This window comes from Mesocricetus auratus, unplaced genomic scaffold (genome assembly GCF_017639785.1).
Source record: "Mesocricetus auratus isolate SY011 unplaced genomic scaffold, BCM_Maur_2.0 Super-Scaffold_15014, whole genome shotgun sequence".
In the NCBI taxonomy this organism is placed as follows: Eukaryota; Metazoa; Chordata; class Mammalia; order Rodentia; family Cricetidae; genus Mesocricetus; species Mesocricetus auratus.
The window spans coordinates 40,114,291-40,134,114 of NW_024429186.1; the positions used below are offsets into that span (position 1 = coordinate 40,114,291).

Below are 19,824 nucleotides of genomic sequence, written 5' to 3' on the forward strand. Positions count from 1 at the left end.
CAATGTGTTCTGGAGAGGCTGTGTGAACAGTGTGACCGGAGTTTCTGGGCCACCCAAACCCAGCCCAGCTGGCTCAAACTCATTTTCCCTGGAGAATCCATTTTCCCACCACCCAAGAGCAGCAGCAGCCCCAGCTGGCTGGGAGGCAGCAAGACCATGGTTGCTAGGAAGGACAGAACTGTGGTTGCCATGTCAGGGGGGTACTCCCACCTGAATTCCAGAGGAAGCCAGTCTGGCCTACTGACTGAAGTCCAGAAAACTCAGCTTGGCCTAGGAAGGGAAGGAAAGCCCCTGGCACCCCACTTGAGAGGGAGGAACACTCTCCTACTTCCCGCCGCCCCTGCTCCCACAGCCTACATCTGTGCTTATCATGCTTTTCCCCACGCTGGGAAATCCCAAGACCCTCTCCCTCTATAAACAGCCCAGGCATTGCTCTCAGGATCTATACTGCTTCAACCATCTCTAATCCCTCCCTACTACACTCTGTTGTTGGCCAATCACTGTCCCCCAACAAAGGCATCTTCATCTCTATCCTTGAAACCTATAGTACCCTGCCCCACAAAAGGTCAGATGTCCCACAACATGTTCAAATAAAGGATTTTGAGGAAGGAAGGTTATCTTAGATTATCTGAGTGAGCCCAGCATAATCATAAAAGGCACCCAGCAGAAGGCTGAGTCAGAAGTCTGCAGGATGAGAAAGAGACAGTCACAAACTCAGTCGGAGATGCTCCACCGCTGCCTATAAAGAGCAAGGGTCCGGAGTAAATTCTGACCTCTCTAATCTGAAGATTGGAGGGTCAGGGGTAGAGAGATAGCTCAGTGGTTAAGAATACTTGCTTGTATAGAGGACCCAGGTTCAGTTCCCAGCACCTATGTAGTGACCTCATACACACATTCAGGCAAAACACTCATACACACATTAAAAAAAAATTGAAGGCGAAGTTTAATGCTTGGTGTGTGTGTGTGTGTGTGTGTGTGTGTGTGTGTGTGTGTGCGCGCGTGCGCGCGCAGAAGTAGGAAACTATTAATGCTTCTTTCTACTCTAATGACCCTGGTGTCACTTGACACATTGGTCCATGAGGTTGACACATGCAAGCATTTCTTTTGAACTGTCTATCAGGCCAAGACACCAGTAGGTGCTCAATAAATGCCCACCGGGAGAACCCCAAGACCACACCTAGGACTCCTCACCACTCCCGCAGTCAAGAGAAAGCCACTCAGGGGTGGAGATCAAGATCTGAGCTAGTTCCTCCTGGAAGTGTTCACATTAGTCACTGCCAGCAAGAGTCCCATGAGCCAAGACATAGCCAGCATTAGTGACTGATCATTCACCCCAGAAACCTTGTCAGACTTGGCTCCGCAGAGGCCGCCCTGCCATGCCACAGACTCAGTGATCAGTCATAAAAGCCTGGAGGAAAGGCGAGAGCAGCCAAGTCTAGACACAGGACGGCAGTGATAAGGCCTCCCTATAAATTCCCCCCCAAAAAAATTCAGCCTACCAAGACGTTTCACATATCCAGAGAGCGGCGGTTACTGTTGCTCACAGCTGGGGTTAGTCAGTTTAGCTTCTGGCAAATCTTGTCATTGCATAGAAAGAGATACAATGTACCAGGGAAGGAAGTAGCTGAGGCCTTGGAAGTGGCCCAGTAGGCCGAGCGAGAGGCGACTGCAAACCCACTTAAAGCCCACGGAAGTCACCACTTCTCTCATCTCTAGGTTTAAAATAAATTGTTTCATTTTTTGGAGACAGGGTTTCTCTGTGGCTTTGGTGGCTGTCCTGGAACTTGCTCTTGTAGACCAGGCCGGTCTCGAACTCACAGAGATCTGCCTGCCTCTACCTTCCGAGTGCTGGGATTAAAGGCATGGGCCACCACCGCCCGGTTTAAAATAAATTATTTTTAATTTTATAGTTTGATTTTATGTGTATATATGTTTTGACTGCATGTTTGTCTGTGCACCACTTGTATAACTGGCGCCTATGGAGTCCAGAAGAGGGCATCGGATCCCCTGTAACTATGGTTGTGAGCCGCCTGTGGGTGCTGGGAACTGAATCCAACTCAGTGATCTTAGCCACTGACTGAGCTTTCTCTCCAGCCCCTCATTTCTAGGTTTAAAGAGATTAGGGAACTAGGGGTGTAGCTAAGTGGTAGAGCACTTGCCTAGCATGTACTAAGTCCTGGGTTCAATCTCCAGCGCGCACACACACACACACACACACACACACACACACACACACACACACACACACACACGGGCATGCACAAAATAAATAAATGCAAAATAACAATAATAAAGGTTCAAACTCAGTAAACGAGCTTGTCCTATCCCTCCCACTAAACCAGAGTTTATCCATCTAGGGTCCCAACACCTATGATCTCATAACCTCACAGGCGCAGCTACTCAACACCAGGCAGAATCCCAGCACTATTGCAGCCGGACACATTCCTCAGCATTCCATAGGGCGAGATGGCAGAGTTGTGGGGAAACACCAGCCCAAGCGGAAAGACAGTCAAAGCATCGTGAGAGCAAAAGCACAAATAAGTGACCAACAAATCCTCCACACTGGCCCTTGGTTTTAAAGTACAGCTTCAGACCGACCTCTGGGACAGGGGACACATGTCAGTGCAGTAAGGAAGAGTGCCGGTGTTCCTAAGTCACAGGGACTACCACCAGAAAGAACCAGAGGCTTACAAAAGAGCCCAGGACTGCAGCCAGCTGGAGTGGGCTAGATGTGAATGGCCCTCAGAAGCTTAGGGAGCTGAATGCTTGCTTCACAGTTGGTGGATTTGTTTAGGATGGATTAGGAGGGGTGGCCTTTGTTGGAAGAGGTGTGTCACTGAGGGTGGGCTTTGGGATTTCAAAAACCCATACCAGGCCCAGCCTTCCTCTCCCACCCACCCCTGACTCCCTCCTATAAATCAGACGTAAGCTCTCAGCTACTATTCTAGTGCCCGGCCTGCCTGCCTGCCTGCCTCCTTACTGCCATGTTTTTTCCGCCATATGGTCATGGACTCACTCTCTGAAACTGCAAGCAAGTCCCCAATTAAACACTTTCCATTATAAGCTGCCTTGGGTATGGTGTCTCTTCACAGCAACATAACAGTAACTAAGACACCCAGCATCCCTCTGAAGGGGCCCTACCTATGTCCCTAACACACTGGATGTACCTCCATGGCAACTGTCGCTCAGAGACAACAGGAGCTGCCCTCCTAAGCTGTGAGCTTCTGAATAAGCTGTGAGCTTCAGAATTCACTCACTCAAGAAGCATTTACTCAGCACCTACTCTGTGGCAGTCATGTGGGAGACACAACAGTGAATCACACACAGACCCAACTCACAAGAGCTTGCTCTGTTCGGAGAAACAACTGCATCGATACCAAAAGAGGAGAACAGGACAGCAAGGGCTAGGGGCAGCTCAGGGGTGGAATGCTTGCTAGCACGCTCCAGGTCTTGGGTTCAAGGCCTTGCACGGTGAAGACAGAGCAAACATCCAGAGGGTGGAGTTATGAGACACATGAGAGTTCCAGAAGGCTGCCAGCTGAGGAACTTGACACTTCTGAGCATGACACTAGGCCCTAGACGCTAAAATGAATGACACACTGCCCCCCCCACCCCGTCTTTGAGGAGCCTGAAGTCTGGAAGGAAAAAAGGCATGCTTACTGACTATCTCCATAACAATGCCTTGAGTGCTAGCACAGAAATGAACAATGTATAAACAAAAGATGCTAATAGAAGTACAAATACACCTCAGACCTGCGAACAGAAGTACAAATACACCTCGGACCTGCGAGCTTTGCAGAAGGAGGTACTGTTTTGGCTGAGGAACAAATGATAAGTCAGGTGAAGAAGAGATCTGAAGGCGTCAAGTTGGACTCCAAAGGCCCTGGGATCCTGTGCGTCCTGGGAGCATCTCGATTGCTTTGTGGGAAAGGAAGAGGACAGGTCTGGAAGATCGAATTCCGGGACAGGTGGAAACAACCCCAGGAGATGAGGTGGGAGAATGCGCCCTGAAAAAAAACACCACTTGGGACACAGACTGCAGCTACAGGTGTCCCCAGGACCAAGAAGTGTTCGAAAAGAATGCAGAGACCCAGGAACTGCTGACTTTCCACAGATTTCTAGAAGAAAGGCAGGGGTTGCCGGGGAGAGAGGACATGGGGCAGGGTGCAGAGACCACTGACTGAAAAGGAACAAGAGCTACATGCAGAGGGAAGGTGTGTGACCCAAGATCAAGGTGACATGCCGCAGTGCATAAATTAGGTGCTTCCGGCTGGGCACGCCTTTAATCCCAGCACTCGGAAAGCAGAGGCAGGCGGATCTCTGTGAGTTCGAGGCCAGCCTGGTCTACAGAGCGAGTTCCAGGACAGCCTCTAAAACAATACAGAGAAACCCTGCCTCGAAAAAAAAAAAAAAAATTAGGTGCTTCCGAAGGAAGGAATGTAGCTCAATGCTGAAGTGCTTGCTGCCCGGAAAGCCTGACTTTGATACATAGTACCACATAAAACCAGAGGGAGAAGCAGAGGATTGGAAGTCCAAAGCCAGCCTTATCTGTGTAGGCCTCTGTAGGGTTGTAGGGAGAGATCTCTCCCTACAGGTGTAAGTTCAGTCTGGGCTACATGAGACCATGTCTCAAAGGGGGTAGGATGTGAAGTGACTGTACGAACTATCACCCAACCAGCCTGATGCAATTCCTCATGACCTGAGGCTTTTACCCAATAGGACCAACCACTCAGATTCCAGGTCTCAGCTGGAAGGGAATCTCCCCCTGGGAGTAGGGACCCACAGCTCTTGTCTGGGCTGAGGAAGGGCCCATATGTATCTTAACATCTGAAGGTTCCCCCACATTCCTTTCCCACACGTCAGAACTGGGAGTGAGGTTGCTAGCAGGGTATCTGCCCCAGTCTTGGCTCCTTTCAAATTCTAAGCATGAGCCTTGCAGGTACAGAGGCGCCTTCCAGGACGATGCAGTTTAGTTGAACCATCAACTTTCTCTCCCCTGGCTTCTCCACAACCCACCCCTTTCCTTTGCCTGGGCTTCCACCAGGGGCCTTAGAATCCTAGCCCAGGGTTAGGGGTGTGGCTTTTCCAACGCAAACCTAAGGGATTCACACACAAGTGCAAATTCTCATGGCCAGATCCTGCTGTGCAGTGCTACAGCCCCAGACTGTCCCCTCCATTCCCAGCACCTGCTCCCATCCCCCAGTCCCTCACATCCTGACCGAGAGGACTAAGGAAACTCATCTAACCAGTTTCCTGGGAAGACAGGAGCCTTCTGCCTCAACTAAGGGCACACAAAGACTTTCCGACAGCTCCCTCACCGGTAGCCAAACCCCAGAGGAAACACAGAGCACGGGCAAGGAGAGGCATAGCCCCAGGGGCAGTCTACTCCATGAAGAGGGATACCAGCCTCGATAACCAGCGAAAGGAACAGTGAAGTCCACGCAAAGATCTCTGCGCTGGCTCCCCGCACCTGCTGCCCAGAGCTCCACAAATGGTAGGTCCCATCCAGCCTGGTACCCATTAGGGTACTCAGGACCCACCTTTCACCTCCTCTACTTACTAATGGGGCCACTTGATTTCATCCAAAACAAACCACCTCCCCATGGATTCTGGGAAAAGGAAGCTTCAGGAAGACGTGAGAGATTTCCCCGGTGTGCATGTTACGTGTATGGGTATGAGGGCAGTGGGGTCACCCAAAATCTATGAATGTTTAGAGGAGGGGCCTCTGGAGTCCCCAAGTGAAGCACTCCAAAAGGCACAGGACTGTCTTGTCTGTTTCCCAGGCCCATGACCAAACCTACTGGAAGCTGCCATCGCAAAGTAAGTGGAGGCCACTCTCTACACCTGAAGCAGGTGTAGCCTCCATTTCTGAGCCTCCAGGGGAGACTCTGCCTTGTGCCCCTAACCCGTGGCTGTTCACGTTCCCCAGACATTGCCAGGCAAGGCTTAGAACCCCAGAGTCCTACCTGCACCCACTTGAACCCCCTTGGCCTGGTCCCAGAGGGTACCTACCGCTTTCCTCAAAAGGGCTCCCATCCCAACACAAAGAGGAGTACTGGGAAGGTGGCCAGGGGTTGGGGAGCTGCATTGTCTCCTCCGGAGTATGGCAGCCCAGCAGTTAACAGGCTCAGGCTGGGCAAGCAGCAAACTGCCACCAACAGCCTCGGGAATTAAAGTGCCCGCTGCTTCCTGTGAAACCTCGTCAATAAATGTCCTATTCAGAACCAGTTCCGCGTGGGGGTCATACTTGCTGCATTTCTCTCATTCCTGATTGCTGGGGGGCCCATCATGGAAATGCAGCTTCCCAGCGTGAATGTTCCTGACGGGTGAGGACCCAGGCCACTGCCCCAGGGGGTAAGCAAGCACCTTGAAGCTGAGGCCCACAACTATCTCCAGAGACTAAGCACATGGGATACTAACTAAATGCAGGAAGTTAAACGCTGAAGAATCAAACAAAGCCAGATCAGTCACCAGCACAACAATACTCCATTTATGGGGCACCTCCCCCCACTCTGGCCTCACAGCCCGCAGCTATTAACCCTTCTATCCTCACAGCAGCAAGCTGGAGGGTGAGACAGAAGACACCAATATTATTCTTGAGGCGCAAACTGTTCCCAGATACCAAACTAAAATCTCAGGCAGCATTTTGTGAGGGCGTACCAGGCACTGCTCTGACACATTCGCTATGCAGTTTCACAACACTCCCCCACTCAAGGCCATGCAGCTAGGGAAGTGGGAAGCCAGGGTTTGTTGGAATCCAGATCTGTGCGCAGTTCATTCACAAGCAACACACACCTCCCCCTCCTCACACACCCCTCCTCCCAGAAGTGGGAGCCAGAAAGGAATCCTGGTGGACCATCCCTAAGGTCCCCTCAGGGGATACCTTGTTTGTTTGTTTGTTTATTGCTCCTTTTAAAATTAACATTTTGTTGGGGGAAAGTTCCCATACAGTGTGACAACCTCAGAAAGAGGCCCAGACAGAGTCACCTGGGAGTGCCTAACTCGCTCGCAGATGTTTCCACAAAGAAGACAGCTGAGGGCAAACACACAGTGTCACTCTTCTGCCACACACTCTGCACTCGGTGAGGGACAAGATTTCCGTGAGTGTCCTGCCACTATGCCCCACTCACAGCCACAGAGGGCAAGTCCCTGTCTTCCAGGTTTGTGCCCTTAGTGTTCTCCAGGTCTTGTCAACTGTGCTGGCAACTGCAAGGAATCGCCCGAAGGTGGCTGGCGTGGACGAGCGAGCGTGTGGGCGATGTGGAGAGGGATGGCACTTTGTGGGTGACTGCGGCGAAAGGGAAGAGGTGTCCTCCTGGCAAAGACACAAATACAGACTTGGGAGTCCGGGGTGGGGGTGTAGCTCACTTGCCGGCTGCCTGGCTATATTCAACCGGCTGCCTGGCTATATTCAACCCAGCTGACGCTACAGAATGGAGGCTGAAGTAACTTCCCAGTGATAGAATGCTTGCCTGGCGTGTGGGAAGCCCAGGGCGCAGCGCCCTCCTCCCCCCAGCCAAGGCAGAGGACCACTCATGTTTGAACACAGTATAAACCATATGCTAGGTACCGAGGACATAGCAACATGAGCAGCACAATGCTTCTTCTCGAAGAACTGAGGTGACAGTGGGGTAGATGGTCACACCAGGAAACAGTTGACATACCTCCCAATAGCACTAAGTGCCAAGCAGAAGGAAAAAACAAAACAAACAGGGAAAACTGTGACTGGTGGATGGGATCTCTGCTGGGTAGAGGGATGGAGAGGTGTCTCTGAGATATGGCTGTTGAGACATACGCAGCAAACAGCAGCCAGACAGGCAAAGCCTTCTCATCTTTTCCTCTGCCCCATCTCAACCATCCGCTTCCACTCATGACAAGCCCAGACCTAATCATCACCAGTAAATACAATCGAATATCGTGAAGTGCCCATCTTTCCGCATCCCATGATCTCGAGGAGCTGGCTCCATGGCTCCATGAGTAAAGGCCATTTTCTGCCATGCCTGGTACCTGACTTATCTCTGGGACCCACGTAGCTCCAGAAGAACCAACTCGTAGAAGTTATCTTCAGAGTTCCACAGCATGAGCGTACCCCCAACACACACACACACACACACACACACACACACACACACACACACACACACACAAATATCAGTAAATGTAAAAAGTAAATAAAGCCAGTCTGGCCTACAGAATGAATTCCAGGCCAGCCAGGTCTACAGTGAAACCCTGACTCAAAAACAAAAACAAAAAAAGAAAGGAACCAACACTTCCCATGTTATTCAGATTTCAGATTATGGTTTACTGTGCTATCAAAACCAACATAAATCAGAAAGACCCAGATTGTAAAAGGTAAAATTATCTCTTTCTAGGTGGCAAGATATACAGAAAGTCCAATAAAAGATTTCAGCAATGTTAGCAGGGCACAAAAATCAGTTCTAATAACTCCAACACTTAGGAGGCAGGAGTTTCTAAAAAGTATGAAGGAGCTGGAGAAAAAGCTCAGTGGTTAAGAGCACTTCCTGGTCTTGCAGAGGGCCTGAGTTTAGTTCCCAGCACCCACCATGGGCAGCCATCTCCAGGGTATCTGACACCCTCATCTGGCCCCCAGAGACACTTGGCACACAATGGGATGTGTTCCTATACAACAATGAAAAGTCTGGAAATGTAATTAAGAAGACAACCCAGGGTAGTGAGATGGCTCGCACACCTGATTAATCATAGCTCAGTCCCCTTGGACCCCGAGGGTTGTCCTCTGACCCCAAGCAGTCCAATAAATAAGTAATTTTTAGATTTATCAGTGTGTGTATTTTAAGTGTATGGGTGTGGTGTCTGCATGTATACATAACAAAAGAGGGCATTGGACTGTAGTTAGAGATGGTTGTGAACTGCCATGTAGGTGCTGGAAATTTAACTCAGAAGATCTGGAAGAGCAGCCAGGAGGTCTCTTAACCATTGAGCCATATCTCCATCCTATAAATGTCTTTTAAATGGGGATGTGGGTGTTCGCACACCTTTAATTCCAGAAGCAGGAGGCTCTCTCTGAGTTCAAGGCCATCCTGGTCTACATAGTGAGTTCCAGGATAGCCAGAGCTATGTGGAGAGACCTTGACTCAAAAAATAAAAAATTAATAAATAACAAAAATATAAAAGAAAAAAATACAAGACTGATATACTGATAGAAACTAAAATACTATTGAAAGAAATTAACGAGCCGGGCGGTGGTGGCACACCCTGTTAGTTCCAACATATTGGAGGCAGAGGCCTGCAGATCTTTCTGAGTTCAAGGTCAGCCTGATCTACAGCATGAGTTCCATGACAGCCAGGTCTACAGTGAAACCCTGTCTCTAAAAAAAAGAAAAGAAAAGAAAAAAATTAAAGAACATTAAAAGAACAGATAGTCATTCATAGTCTATCCATATTGAGCGCTTAACACTGTTAAAAACGGCAATTCTCTTTTTTGGCAACTGCTGACAAACATAGCTGCAGGTTTTGCTCTCCCGACCCCTGCCTCCTCCAAAGCACAGTCATCGAGAAGGCACTACACTGGCACAAGAACACACAGCGGAAAGAACAGAAGACAGAAATAAAACTTCATTTACAGTCAGTGGGTCTATAACAAGATAATACAGTTTAATTGGTGGGGTCTTGTTAGAGAAAGCAGGTCACAGAGAAGCAGAGGCAGGCGAGTCCCCAGGAACTCACATGACAGCTAGCTCAGTATGCATAGCAATAAACAAGGGACCCTTTCTTAAGCAAGGTCAAAGAGAGAGAAACCATATCCAAGGTCATTGCCTGACCTCCACACTCTCATGCATGAGCACGCATACATACATACACATATGCACACTCATGCACAGTTTTTTTTAATTAAACACGGGGTTACCATACGACCCAACAATCCTACTCTTAGGTAAATCATTAACATATGCCTACATCAAAATGTTTATACATTACATAACCTAATGTTCACAACAGCATTACTCACTTTTAAACTATATTTACTTAATGGCAATGCTAGGGGTCAAACCCAGGGGCCTTGTGCAGCTAGGCAATTACTACTGAGCTACAGTCCCATGCAACAGCACTACTCATAATAGCTAAAAAGCTGAGACAGCCTAACAAATGTTTTTTAAAGCCCCCTTACCCCATTATGATACTAGGTGTGGTGGTTCACAACTTTAATCCTTGCACTCAGGAGGAAGAGGCAGGTGGGTCTCTGTGAGTTTGAGGCCAGCCTGATCTACAGAGTGAGTTCCAGGACAGCCAGGGCTACACAGAGAAACCCTGTCTCGAAGAAAGGGAAGGAGGGAAGGCGGGAGGGAGGGAAATGTCCATCAGATGGTGAATAAATGAGCAAAATATAATATATCCACACAATGCCATTTTTTACACTTCTTTTTTGTTTGTTTTTAGAAACAGGGTTTCTCTGCGTAGCTTTGGAGATGGTCCTGAAATTCTAGTCCAGGCTAGTCTCGAACTCACAGAGATCTGCCTGCCTCTGCCTTCCAAGTCCTGGGATTAAAGGCGTGTGCCGCCACCACCACCACCACCACCACCACCACCACCACCACCACCACCACCACCACCACCACCACCACCAGGCTGCCAAATTATTTATCTTAAAAAAAAAATGCTTTCTACAGCATGGTACATGTTAAGAGACACTGATGAGCCAGGCATTGGTGGCGCACGCCTTTAATCCCAGCACTCGGGAGGCAGTGGCAGGCGGATCTCTGTGAGTTCGAGGCCAGCCTGGTCTACAAGAGCGAGTTCCAGGACAGCCTCCAAAGCCACAGAGAAACCCTGTCTCCAAAAACCAAAAAAAAAAAAAAAAAGAAAGAAAGAAAGAAAGAAAGAAAGAAAGAAAGAAAGAAAGAAAGAAAAAAGAGACACTGATTAAGTGAAGGAACCCTGTTATAAAGAAAGATATTATATAACTCCATTTATGCAACATGTCCAGAATAGGCACCTCTAAAGAAACAGGAAGTATTTTGGTGGTGCCGGGACCTAGGAGCTGGTGAAAATGGGAAATGCCTGTTAATGGGAACAGGTCTTTTCTTGGGAGTAAGAAAAATGTTATAAAATTAGACAGCAATGGTTGCACAACTCTGTGTCTATGCTAAAAATAATGAACTATATACAATGTGTATGGGTGTTTAACATATACAGCCGGGTGGTGGTGGCACACGCCTTTAATCCCAGCACTCGGGAGGCAGAGGCAGGCGGATCTCTGTGAGTTCGAGGCCGGGCTGGACCGACAGCCTCCAAAACAATACAGAGAAACCCTGTCTCGTAAAAACACACACACACACACACACACACACACACACATATGAAATACATCTCAACGAAACTTCATTTCTGTCTTACAAGGTTAACCATGGTTATACACAAGGTCCTTGAAGCATTCTGTGACCATGACTGCGACGAGAGTGAAGCTTAGGCATCAGGTCATATGCTAAAGCTTTCTTGTCCCGCCAGGGCTGCAAACCAGCGCTCAGGAAATACATTCCAGGTACATTTAAAATGGGGCTATAGTGGGTAAAATCTGTAACACTATTCGTATAAGAAATGAGAGAAAGCCGGGCGTTGGTGGTGCACACCTTTAATCCCAGCACTCGGGAGGCAGAGGCAGAGGCTGGCAGATCGCTGTGAGTTCGAGGCCAGCCTTGTCTAGAGTGAGTTCCAAGACAGCCAAGATTGTCACACAGAGAAACCCTGTCTCGGGGGAAAAAAGAAAGAAAGAAAAGAAAAACAACCAAATAAATAAATGATAAATATGAAAACTTAATATCCAGGGTCATTAGGCACCAAGACCACACAGTTCAGCACCCTCAGGAGAGCTCAGAACCCAAACAAAGGAGCAAATCCGTTGGGATAGTGAGATAGCAGCTACTCCCTGTCATGTTCTGGCCTCACAAACCACTTGTAGGTGCAGAAGATGCTTGGGAAGCATTCTTGTCTCGACAGAGGCGAGCACCACCCCAGGGTACCTGGCAATCTGTTTTGTGGAACAGAATTAAGTGAGGACCTCTCCCAACTCTACTGTAACCCAAACCCAGGCTCTGACCCCACAAGACAGGACAGAGAACAGTCCAAAACACCACACCTGCGGTTTCAAAACACTGGGAGAAAGTTCAAATCCTGAGTTAGGGGTGTGGCTGAGATGGATAGCTTTCACAGCAGGCAGAAGACCCTGGGCTCATTTTCAATGCCACCAAAAACAATTAAAAAAAAAAAAGAGTAAGGAAAGTTCAAATTTTATCTTTGCTAAGTGTCAGCAGAGATCCTGGGCAATTCACCAGGACTTGTGAGATCACTGCCCAGTTCTCAACATCTCTTAAGACCCCAGCCAACCTGACTGGAATCTTTAAAACGATGTTTTACACCTCCTTGCCTCCCCCAAACGCGGTTAAGAGTGCATAGCTTCGCCTTTTCTTGATGAGTCAGGGTCACAGCTGCCAGCCAAGCGTCCATCGTCTCGCTGATGATCCCCAGGTGGAAGGTGTGTCAAGCCATTCCCTGCAAACAAATGACCCTGAGTCCTTCCGCTAGGACAAGCTTTTCCTGGTGTTTCTGTTGGAGCCTGCTTTCGTTGTCAACTCACTGTGAGCTCCACAGTAGTTGTTTTCTTTCTCTTCTGGCTTCCTCACATGGCCCTCACTTGCTGCTGCTACCTATCTGCAAGGGGCTCAGACACAAGGCCCAGGTTATGGACAGACGTTAAACAGCCCCCGAGGACTTCATAGGCATCTCAACCTCTGGCTATCTGCCCTTCTGGGCTCCGTGCAGATGAGTCGGATTGGGAGGGAGGCTGCCACACAGCTGGGAGTGGTGTTATGGGATATTATGGGACATATATTCAAAGCTGTAAGCACATCCTGCTGTCTTCTTCTGGCCCGATTTGCATGGTGGTAAACTCTGCAGCAGGCCTGGGTATACGGGTCCCAGTGACTTCGGGTTCCTTACACTTAACAAGCTGCAAGAATACCAGACTGTTTGCATCACTGCCTTCCCCGGGCAGGTTAAGGAATCTTATGTCCAGATCACTTACTTTAAGACAAAACAGACCATTTGTAAACCAGGCATGGTGGCTCACATCTGTAATCCCAACACTTGGAGGATGAGGCAGGAAGACTGTAAATTCAAGGCCAGACTGGAGATTAGAGAAACACAAACAAAAGTGAACATGAAAACTCCATTCCTAAGATTCATTACAGAGCAGCATAAAGCTTATTTGACAAGTATTTATTGTAACCCTACCATATACAGGCACTGGGGATGTAGCAATGACCTACATAGAGACAAGAACACTAGTTCCCCTTTCCCTGCAATAAATATTTGTCATCTGTTGCTCAAGTCTCTGTCACACACACACACACACACACACACACACACACACACAAGAGAGAGAGAGAGAGAGAGACAGAGAGAGAGAGGGAAAGAGATAAAGACAGAAAGGGAGAGGTATCTTCATAGCCTTGAAAGAAAAAGCTATGAGCTTTTAAAAAAGGTTTATTTACTTCTGTGTTATGTGTATAGGTGTTCTGCCTGCATGTTCATCTGTGCACACATGTGTGCCATGCCTGTGAAGATTAGAAGAGGGTGTCAGATTGTAACTGGAGTTATATACAATTGCTAGCCACCAAGTAGGAATCAAACCCAGGTCCTCTGGAAGAGCAGCCAGTGCTCTTAACCACAGAGCCATCTCTCCAGTCCCCAGCTTTAAAAAAAATAAAAAACAAAAGTCAGCTGGGCAGTGTTAGCGCATGCCTTTAATCCTAGCACTCCGGGGGCAGAGGCAGGTGGATCTCTGTGAATGCGAGACTAGCCTGGTCTACAGAGCAAGTCCAGGATAGGCTCCAAGGCCATACAGAGAAACCCTGTCTCAAAAAACCAAAAATAACTAACTGACTAACTAAAAGCCATCTTGACTACATAGAAACATACTGTCCCAAAATTTTTAAAAAACGGTAGGAGAGCCAGAGTCGTAAGTCAGTCAGGAGAGTGTTTGCCTGGCATACGTGAAGCCAGACGTCAGGTGCCTACAATCACGGCAGTCTGCGAGAGGAAAAACACCAGAAGCTCAAGGTTATCCTCAGTCATATTTGAAGGTCTCATGTTAGCCTGGGCTAAAAGAAATACGTCAATTTTAAAACATGTCAATTTTCAAGCAGCCCTAGTACCTGCTGAATTCATCTACAGAGATAGCACGCGATCAAGAGGAAAACAAAAACCAATGTTTCAGTGGGGAAAGGCACCTGCCACCAAACCTGAAAACTTGAGTTCATTCCTGGGTCCTACATGGTTAAAGGAAAGAACTCCCAAAAGCTGTCCTCTGAACACACGCACACACCCCGAATACACAAAAGAAAATGTGACTTTTTTCTTTAAGTCTTTTTTTTACATTCCTCTCTCCCATCTCAACTCATGCTCCAGCAATCAGAGAATTCCTAGGATTCTCACTATGTTTCTAAAAAGGCTGCAGTACCCAGCACCTTCCAGAACCCTGTTCAGTTTCTATGTTCAGCTCTAGAGGCTGTTCCGTGTGGAATAGGAGTCTACTTAGTCCTTAACATTACATACAAGTATTCTCGCCGGGTGTTGGTGGCGCACACCTTTAATCCCAGCACTTGGGAGGCAGAGGCAGGTGGATCTCTGTGAGTTCGAGGCCAGCCTGGTCTACAAGAGCTAGTTCCAGGACAGCCTCCAAAGCCACAGAGAAACCCTGTCTCAAAAAAAAAAAGTATTCTCGCCAAAAGCCAGCCAAAACAGCTATCAAGGCATTGGCCTCCTTTTAATTTGCTTTCTCAGATGGCAACCTCTTACCCAGTGTGGACTCCACGCCTGCACTCTTCCCACAGTGCTGAAGCAGATGAGACCACCAAGCCAGGATTCCTCTCCGGTGGAACCCCCGCACCCGCCCACTGTCCCCTACAGATCATACTCTTCCCGGTTCTGTATGAGAACAAGGATGAGGGAAACCCCGTTCCTGCTCTCAGAAAGCTTTTAATCAAAACAAGCCAACAAGGCCAGGCATAGAGGCACAAATCTCAGTGCTTGGGAAGCAGAGGCAAGTGGATCACCCCAAGTTTAAGATGAAAATGGTCTTGTGGGGTGGAGGAGTTCTGGGTCAAAGGGAGTTCCAAAGGGAGAAAAGAACCCAACAAATCAGTTAGCAAGCCATGCTGGTCCCCGAACATCAGAGTGGTTAGCATCTCCAGGGTAGCCTCCTGCTGCTCACTGGACCCAGTTTTCTTCCTTTTGTATACTAGTCACAAACATGCTCGAGGTGTGCAGGGCCCCTCTTTCTAATTTCCTCTATACAACTGACAGTCTCCAAAAGTTCCTTCATCACAGGGCGGGCCTGTGCAGCAAGCATGTGCCTGCTTGCAGTGGCCTCGGAGGAGTGGTCTGTCTGACAACCACTTCCCTAGGCCTGGCCCCTCCACAACACATCTTTCACTTCCTGCACAGGAGCAGGGCCCCCCGGAAACCGCTGGCCGCAAGCTTTGGCAACAGCATTTTAGATTAAACCCCTTTGGAGAAGGATGGTGGCTCTAGCAGAGAGGGGAAGAGACTCATCCCGTGGGTTGGGCGGAGACAGTTTGGATGTGCGATTCTCAGAGTTGAGATTTTTAGAGCCCAGCAAAGAGAAGCCGGTCTAGATAACACCACAAGGCTCTGCTAATTTCTGAGCCAACAAAATGGCTCAGCCTGATGGACTAAGTTTGATCCACAGGAGCCTCGTGGTAGGAGGACTCCCATTTGTAACTTATTCTGGTCTCTGGAGAACCCTTAGCAAAAGTCTCTGCAGGGTGCCTCAGAACTGCTATTGGACTGCCTGTCGTGTTTGCACGTTCTCCTTGAAGAGCACATTCACAGTGTATGCCTCTCTCCTCTCACTCCCTAACCCTTGTTCTTGATACAGCCCCACCCCCAGTATAAGGCGACAATGCAGAGAATGAAGACGGAGAGACTTCAGGACTGTGAGGCTACGGACAAAGGTGTGATTCACCAACTGATTGGACGCAGGGGGGTTCCAGAGCGAAGCAGGCCACGGCTGCCCTGGGTCACCCTTTCTACCTGAGGGACGATGACCAGCACACATCCCAACCAGCGGAATCCAGGGAAGCAGAGAAAGGCTCCCGACTAGACTGGCTCAAGCTTTCTAGCTGCCCTCCCTTTGAATTCCCTGCCCCTTCCCATACTTAACATGCAAATGCGCAGCTTTCTCTCCCAGAGTCCCTAGCACTGGCAGGAAATATCCTCTGCTACCTCTGCAGAATTCAGTTAGAGAGAGAGAGTTGACTGCATAGCTCAGCGGGGCTCGATGAGCACTGCAGACGTTATCTCGCTGTTCATTCTCACGGACGTCATAAGTGGTAGGCACGGTGACTCACTCCACTTTACAGGTGAGAAACAGACTCAAAGGAGTTTAGTCAACAGATGGCCGCAGGGCTAGGAAGTTGTCAATCTGAGATTTAAATCCAGGTCGGTTCAACTCCAAACCCTGATACTAAATGTCACATCGGGATGCTGATCTGGGTCTCAAGAGACAGATATCCAGAGAGCATAGAAAACAGCTCCCCAGGCTGATTGACTCCGAAGTCCCTTCCTTAGGGAACTGTCGTCCAGGCCCTTCCATGACAATTCACACTGACTTTCCCTGTCATACTTTCCTGTTCACTCTAAGGCTTGTCCAATGACCCATCTTGCTTTCCGCCAGCTGCCCCCAGTAGAATTCAGCTCCACCAGGTCAACAATGACTAAAAACCATAGTTCGTTCACTGCTGTGTCCCTGATGCCCAGTATTCTCACACAGAGGATGTCAAATAATAATGGGTGAATACATAAAATAGATAAGAGATGCACGGATGAGCCGGGCATTGGTGGCACACGCCTTTAATCCCAGCACTCGGGAGGCAGAGGCAGGCGGATCTCTGTGAGTTCGAGACCAGCCTGGTCTACCTAGCGAGTTCCAGGACATGGTCCAAAACAATACAGAGAAACCCTGTCTCAAAAAACCAAAAAAGAGAGAGAGAGAGAGAGAGAGAGAGATGCACGGATGTAAGGAGGGAAAGACGAGGAGAGACAGAGAAGGAGTATGTACAGGGAGTCTTGGAGGTCCGGGATGGGCCTGCCAGGTCCGTCGGACCCTGGGGACGCCTCCTGAGTTTTTCCACTGTCAGTAATGATTCCTAGCTTCCAAACCCCCTGACCTGGAGCTTCTAGAAACTGGGGGAGGAGGGTAATGAGTAAGGCAGGCTACAGTCCTTGAACAAAGGCCTGTGGACATGCAGCTGGTCAGAGAGGCGGGACAGGGCAGTGGCCTGGGCCAGAGGGACAGCCCAGGATGGCTGAACTGAAGTCAGCCTTCAGCACAGCTGCAAAAGCAACACCCCCATCACCACAGTCCCCTCCACTCCCAACACAACAGAGGACAACTTCACAATTAACCCTCCAGGGCCAGTGACAGCTTGCAGCACCCTCCCAGGCTCGGGTCCAAAGCCTGCACAGGTTCTGAGAGTGGAGTAGTGAGGCAGGCCTTACATCTGGGACCCACGTTATCCCCGTCCAGGTCTGGTCATCTCTCAGGCCATGGCCTTTGGCCTGTTCTGGTGTAAACACAGTGACCCTGAGATAGCAGCGGGGTTGGTAAGGCCAATGTTTACTCTGAGACTAAGATATTACACACCAGAGAGTAAGCAGCCACCACTGGCTCCCGGTGACAACATCTCCTGTGTTACACATCAGGGCATATCCAGCAAACACTTAAGGGTCCCTTTCAGCCACTACACAGTGTTTCTTTTTTATAGGAATTTATGGTACACCTTCTTCTGATCATTACCACATCCCCTATAAAAAAAAAAGCAGGTCCTCTGTATGGAAACTGAGTCAGAAAAGATACTGGGGGGGGCAGGAATCTGACCACAGGCGAGTCATGTACTCAGAAAGCCTGGATGTAAGGCAACAGGGCCAGCATTAAACCTCTGGCAAAAAACCCACTGGACTCTCAGTCAGTGGCCCTGCCACCCTTGTGGTTGTGCCACCTCAAAGAGAAAAGCCCCAGAGCCACCTAAAACAGACAGTCCAGACTAAGTGGAGGGGTGAGAACGGCCCCCACTTCATTCCCAATTCCCAGCACCATGTGGGTAAGTCTGGTAAGGGAGGGCCAGCAGAGGCGGTAGGCTTGTGAAAAGTATGCGTGCAAACGGGAGGTGGGGGTCTGTGAACCATCCAGTGAGCCCAAAACCATACAGGAATAATAATAGCAACAGAACAGTTGACTTTCTGGTGTTTAGTCCTGAGCTTTCATGACCCAAGATTCCAGTCTAGCAAAGGAAGGATTGGAAAGGAACTCCTGGGAAAGCCAGACACAGCAGGAAGCATCTCTTCTCCCTCTCAGGGCTGTCATTATACTCCCCGCTAATTATTTCTTGAGCAAGGGCCATGTGACTGGAATGCATGAAGAGGCACAGCTTGGGAGACTGGGAACCCCAAGACTCTGTAAGGTGCTGCGGTGCCGGCAGGTTCTGGGGGCCCTCAGAGAAGCCTAATACCCCCCACATCTACCAAGAGTTTAGTGACTGACTCTGAAACCCATACTCTTACCCAGTCTTTAGCACCACCCCACAAAGCCGCTTTTCTCCACCCTACAACCATTACATTGCTCGTTCCGTTTTTTCCCCCTTTGTTTTCAAAAGTAGCTCCAGAATAAACGTTGCCACGGAAGAAGCAGCATCTCGAACAACTGAAGCTTGCAAGCCTAGTCAGAGCTTCCCAAACTGAAGGTCTGAGCGGAGGGTGCAAATAACCAAACCAGTTGAAGGAGTGGGAGGTTTAGGCTGCTAGGGGCACCCAGTGAGGGGCTCTAGGTTTGCAGGTCCTGGACACTCTGTTTCTGGCACCCACTCTAATCCGCCTAGACAAGCAGCTGAGATTCCCAGGAGCAAACACCGTGTGGCACCAACCCGGAACAGGTTGAGTACCTAAGTCTCCTGGGCTCGCGGGACCAGAGGCGAGTCCTTCTAGAAGGGTCCACAGTCCCGAGCAAGCACTAACCCACTGGCGCCAGTGCACACAAGGAGAATTAGGTGGTGAGAGCCTCGAGGGCTGCCGGGATTTCAAACTCTGCGAAGCCACCTATGTTGTTTTGGTTTCCGGGGTGGGGACAAAAAGTGACTCCCCTTACGACCTTCCCGCGCTCCAAACTCCTCAGTGTGTCCGAGGAAACCCTGGACTAGGTCCTCAGCCCACAGAAGGCTAGCCTGGGGTCCCCGAAGAGTGCTGCCAATCGCGCATGGGCAAAGGGAGAGGGGCAAACCCGGGGACACTCACCGAGCGGTGGCCGCCCCGCTGGCTCGCGACACACAGAGCGCGCGGGGCTGCCCAGGTGGCGCCGCGGAGCGGGCGCGAGTTTGAAAGTCGCTCTCGGAAGCGGCTGGAGCCGCCGGCCACTCCCGCCCACGGCTCGCCGCTCTGCGGTCCCAGCCTCGTTCCGCTGGGAGCACCGGACTTTGAGGGTCCCCAAAACGCGCGCGGTTCCCCAGCACTCCGCAGGAAGTTGCGGCAGAACGGCGTCCAGGCTGCAGCCGGAGGGAGGGATCGAGGGAGGGAAGGAGGGAGGGAGCCAGGGAGGGGCGGACCAGGAATGTTTCCAGTGGGTGGAGACTGAGCTCGCGGCTGCCATCCAGCAATTGGCGGCTCTCTGGGGGCCCCAGGAACGTTCCTGGCGCTGGCGAGCGAGCTGGGGCTCGGGCTGGAGACAGCAGTCCGCGTGGCTAATGATTAACGCGCGCGGCCGGCCGTGTGGGCACC

The 19,824-nt window shown here is 49.8% G+C and overlaps 1 protein-coding gene across 1 annotated transcript in view; it reads right to left on the bottom strand.

Annotated features, from left to right (window-relative positions):
* The window catches only part of Plekhg3 (pleckstrin homology and RhoGEF domain containing G3), a 42,347-nt gene extending 22,728 nt beyond the window's left edge, over positions 1-19,619 (bottom strand). Inside the window, 1 exon segment of the mRNA XM_040742884.1 lies at positions 19,345-19,619. The gene's annotated coding sequence lies outside the window, so the exon portion shown is untranslated.
* Between the last annotated feature and the right edge of the window lie 205 nt (positions 19,620-19,824).